The sequence below is a fragment of the Heptranchias perlo genome, chromosome 20 (assembly GCF_035084215.1).
Source record: "Heptranchias perlo isolate sHepPer1 chromosome 20, sHepPer1.hap1, whole genome shotgun sequence".
Classification (NCBI taxonomy): Eukaryota; Metazoa; Chordata; class Chondrichthyes; order Hexanchiformes; family Hexanchidae; genus Heptranchias; species Heptranchias perlo.
In genome coordinates, this window is record NC_090344.1 from 25,951,209 (window position 1) to 25,956,476 (window position 5,268).

Consider the following 5,268-nt stretch of genomic DNA (forward strand, 5'->3'; position numbering starts at 1 on the left):
AAGCTTAGTGACAATGCTTTCCATATTGGGTTGTGCATCGCATCTGTACACAATAGTGTCACTCACTCTATTCATGAAACATTACTGATTGCCCGAGTGATTTGTCTCCCTGAATAACTGATAAAGCTTCTTTTCATGTTGGTTTTTCAACATTGATCACTGCCAAGTACTGAGCTCCGTTACCTTGTGTGTGTAAGAAGCGGGGCTGGTTGTGGGGGTGTAGTTCAGTGGCAGACCATTTGACTTCAGATTATGAGGTATTTGGTTCAAATCCAGGTACCCCTTTGCATTGTAAATGCTTATCTTGGGATGCGTAGGGTAAGTGTACCCTCCCTGCAGAAGCAGGATTGTTGCTTATGTTCTGTTACGTTATGCCGACAGCAGTTGAGAAGTCCACTCATCTCGATTGTTCCATCCTGATATTTCCGCTCCACATGAGCCTCCTCCCTCCCTACTTCATCTCACCCGATCACCCTGCCCTTTACTTCATCTGCTTATCTTGCTTCCCCTTTAAAGCATCTATGCCATTCGCCTGAACTATTCCTTTTGTTGGGAGTTTCACATTCTTACCAAACTTTCAGTAAAGATGTTTCTCTTCAATTCCGATTGGATTTATTCGTGACTAGCTCATATTTATGACCTCTCGTTTTGGTCTCCCTCAGAAATGGAAACTTTCTGACGACGTCTACCCTACCAAACCCTTTAATTATCTTAAAGATCTCTATCAGGTCATCCCCCAGTCTTCTCTTTTCGAGAGAAAAGAGCTCCAACCTGTTGAGCCTTTCCTGATAAGTGTTCCCTGATAAGTCCGAGTTCTATTATCATCCTTGTGAATCTTTTTTGCTGCTTTGCCAATTCCTCTCTAATATTCTTATAATCTGGAGACCAGAACTTTTCACATTACTTCAAGTGTGGTCCAACCACGGTTCTATTCCTGCTTATCATCTGCTTTTCAATTGTATCCCTTAGTGGTCTCAGCCCGGATCCCTGTGGAATACCACTTCTCATCTTTTGTCAGTCTGAGTAACTGCCCTTACCCTTACTCGCTGTTTTCTGTTTTGTAGCCAGCTTGCTATCCATTCTGATACTTGTCCACTGACTCCACATCCTCAGACCTTAGATATGAGTTGAAAATGCTGAACCTTATCGAAGGCTTTTTGAAAATCCAAATTTATTACGACTGCTACATCAGCCATGTCTATTCTTTCTGTTACTTCTTCAAATAATTCAATAAGATTGCTCAAGCATGACCTTCCTTTCTGAAATCCGTGCTGTCTATTATTTATTATAATTTAGTTTTCTAGATATTTTTTCTGTTGCATCATAGAATAATCATTCCATTATCTACACTAACACCGATTATAAACTCACTGTTTTGTTGCTCCCTGGGCTTGTTCTATCTCCCTTGTTTTATTTTAGGAATAGGATTGCTGTCCATCAGACCTCTAACAATATTCCCTTTTCTCATGAATGTTTACACATATGAAAGAATATCTCTGCTATCTCTTCCCTAATGTCTATTAACATGCGCGGCTGCAATCGATCCTGACTGGGGGTCCTTTCCTCTCTAAGTTTGATTAGTTTATCAATTATCTTTTATGTTTTGTAGTGAAATTGCAGTTAAGGAGGAGGAGTGTGAAACATTGGATGGAATAAACATGTTGAGAGAAGAAGTATTAAGGAGATTAGCATCTTTGAATGTAGATAAATCCCCAGGGCCGGATGAAATGTATCCCAGGCTGTTAAAAGAAGCAAGGGAGGAAATAACGGAGACTCTGAACATCATCTTCCAATCCTCCCTTGATAAGGCGTGGTGCTGGAGAATTGGAGGACTGCTAGTGTCTTACCGTTATTTAAAAAGGGAGATAAGGATAGACCGAGTTATTATCGGCCAATCAGTTTTACCTCGGTGGTGGGCAAATTTTTGGAATCAATTCTGAGTGCCACGTTAATCCATCACGTAGAAAGGAACGGGTTAATGAAGGACAGTCAAGATGGATTTATAAGGGAAGGTCGTGACTGACTGACTTGATTGAATTTTTTGAGGAGGTAACAAGGATTGTCAATGACGGCAGTGCATTTGATGTCGTCCACAAGGATTCTAGCAATGGTCGACGGGAGTTTTTATGACTGGAAGCCTATTTCCAGTCAGGTTCCGCATGGCTCACTATTAGGTCCCTTGCTTTTCCTGGTATATATTAATGATTTTAACTTAAATGTACGGGCATGATAAAGAAGTTTGCTGAGGATACAAAAATTGACGGTCAACTTTTGTATTCTCTGCCAGCTTCTTTATCATGCCCCCTAAATTTAAGTTAAAATCATGAATATATAGTGAGGAGGAAACCTGTAGACTGCAGGAAGATATCAACGGACTGATCAGGTGGGCAGAAAATTGACAAATTGAATTCAATCCGGACAGGTGTGAGGTGATGCATTTGGGGAGGGCAAACAAGGCAATGGAATACAAAATAAATGGAATGATACTGAGAGGTAGAGGACGTGAGGGACCTTGGAGTGCATTTGCTTTCTTCGCCGAGGCATAGAATATAAGAGCAGGGACGTTATGCTCGAGCGGTATAAAACACTGGTTATATCACAGCTTAAGTACTGCATACAGTTCTGATCACCACATTACAGGAAACAATGCAATTGTACTGGAGAGGATACAAAGGAGAGTGGACGAATGAGTGAATGAGTGAGTGAATGAGTGAGTGAGTGATTGAGTGAGTGAGCGAATGAGTGCGTGAGTAAGTGAGTGAGTGAGTGAATGAGTGAGTGAGTGATTGAGTGAGTGAGCGAATGAGTGCGTGAGTAAGTGAGTGAGTGAGTGATTGAGTGAGTGAATGGGTGAGTGAGAGAGTGAATAAGTGAGTGAGTGGATGAATGAGTGATTGCGAGAGGGAAGCAGGGAGAGAAGACAGGAGCGATGAAATGACAAAAGGGAGACAGGCAGACAAGAGAGGAATTACTGCTGGATCTCGTAATGGGAAGTGAAATGGAACAGATAAGAGAAGTAAACGTTGGGGAACATCTAGGCACGAGCGATCACAACATAATAAGGTTTATAAATATCATTGCGAAAGACGGTCACAGTTCTGTCGCCTGCACTTTCTGACTGCATTTGACGGCCAAAAGTAGTTTATGGAGAATTTTCCACTTTTGTTTCCCGGAAATTACACACTTTGGGCACTCACAGCCTCTTATTTCATGGCTAGGATGTAAATTCTGTAATTTACAAAGTTTTCCATTCGTAAAGACCCATTTCTGTTCCGTAACCAGCAATTGGATGTATTGACTTAACATATAGAATCATAGAAAGGTTACAGCACAGAAGGAGACCATTCGGCCCATCGGGCGCGGGCCGGCTCCCTGCAAGTGCAACTCAGTGACACTCCCCCATCCTATCCCCGTAGCCCTGCAATTTTTTCCCTTCAAGTACTTATCCAGTTCCCTTTTGAAGGCCATTATTGAATCTGCCTCCACGACCTCCTCGGGCAATGCATTCCAGATTCTAACAACTCAATGCGTAAAACAGTTTCTCTCTATCTACTCTGCAAGAAACCTCATGGTTTTGAAGACCTCCATCAAATTTCGTCTCAACCTTCTCTGCTCTGAGGAGAACAACCTCAGCTTCTCCAGTCTATGCACGTAACTGAAGTCCCACATCCCTGAAATCATTCCAGTAAATATTTTCTGCACCCTCTCTAAGGCCTTCACATCCTTCCCAAAGCGTGGTGCCCAGAATTTGACACAATACTCCAGTTGAGGCCAAACCAGTGTTTTACAAAGGTGAAGCCCTGAGAGGGGGTGCAGAAAAAAAATTACTAGCATAATTCCAGGAATGAGGGACTTTAGTTACATGGATCGACTGGAGAATATGGGGTTGCTCTCCTTGGAACAGAGACGGTTTTGTCGAGTTTTGATAGAGGTATTCAAATCATGAAGGATCTCGACATGGAAGAAGGAGAGAAACTGTTCACATTGGCGGAAGGGTTAAGAACCAGAGGACATAGATTTAAGGTGATTGGCAAAATAACCAAAGGTGACATGAGGAAAAACTTTTTCACGCAGTGAGAGGTTCGGATTTGGAATGCACTGCCCGAGGATGTGATGGAGGCAGATACAATCACGGCCTTGAAAGGGGAGCTGGATAATTACTTGAAAGGAAAAAAAATGCAGGGCTTCGGGGAAAGGCAAGGGAGTGTTTCTAGCTGGATCGCTCTTGCAGAGAGCCAGCACGGACTCGATGGGCCAAATGGCCTCTTTCCGTGCTGTAACCTTTCGATGATTCAACTTTATGTGTTGGTGGCGTTTCAAAGGGAACAGAGCGTGCCTTAAATCGACACACCTCTCAGTATCCTCGCAAGCAATGCAGTTTAAGAGCAATTAATCCTGAAACGTCTTACTTGATAACTCAAGTCGTACACTCGAAACCAATTTGGTAAAGGAAGACTAATATTGGGGACTGGAAATCGTTAGTGTACAACTTGATATTGCTGTACACTGGAATAGAAAACGAGATTGGATGGACAGAAGTGGTCTGAAAGGATGGCCGATCGGCTGTGGGACGCAATGAACTTTTACACTGGCTGCACAATTGAGCAAACAGCGGCTCGTTGGTCTAGGGGTATGATTCTTGCTTAGGGCGTTTCATTGAATAATATGCAAGAGGTCCCGGGTTCAAATCCCGGACGAGCCCTCCTGTGTTGCTCATTTTAGTGAAAAGTCACCAATTGTCTTCTCACATCTTTTCAGTGTTGCTGTTGGTGGAACTGAATTCTTTCCAGACCATGTTTGAGCTCCAGTGGACTGAATGCCGAAGATTCTTCGGCGCAACACACAGAAAGCAAATAAAATGTCTCAAGATGATGAGGAGATTGAAACTGAATTTGCATTTTTCCCAATTCAGGCGGATATTGGATGGCGGGATAGAAAGCCAAGTTTGCCGATGACGCCAAGATAGGCAGCATTGTTCGCAGTGCAGAAGAAAGCATAAAATTACAGAGATGCATTAATACAATGAATGACTGGGTAAAATTGTGTCAAATCGATATCTGTTTAGTCAAGTGTGAGGTCATCCACTTTGGACCTAGAAGGATAAATCAGAGTATTTTCGAAATGGTGAAAAGCTCGAAAAAGTGGAGGTCCAAAAAGACTTCGGGGTCCATGAACATACATCATTAAAATGTCATGGACAGGTAAAAAAAAATAATCAAAAAGGTTAATGGAATGTTGGTCTTGATATCTAGACGACTAGAATACAAG

General features: G+C 42.4%; 1 non-coding gene across 1 annotated transcript; it reads left to right on the forward strand.

The window, feature by feature from the left end:
• The first annotated feature begins 4,613 nt into the window (after positions 1-4,613).
• Positions 4,614-4,702, forward strand: trnap-agg (transfer RNA proline (anticodon AGG)). Its single transcript is given in 2 exon segments — positions 4,614-4,649; positions 4,667-4,702. It is a non-coding gene; the product is annotated as a tRNA-Pro (tRNA).
• The last annotated feature ends 566 nt before the right edge of the window (positions 4,703-5,268 follow it).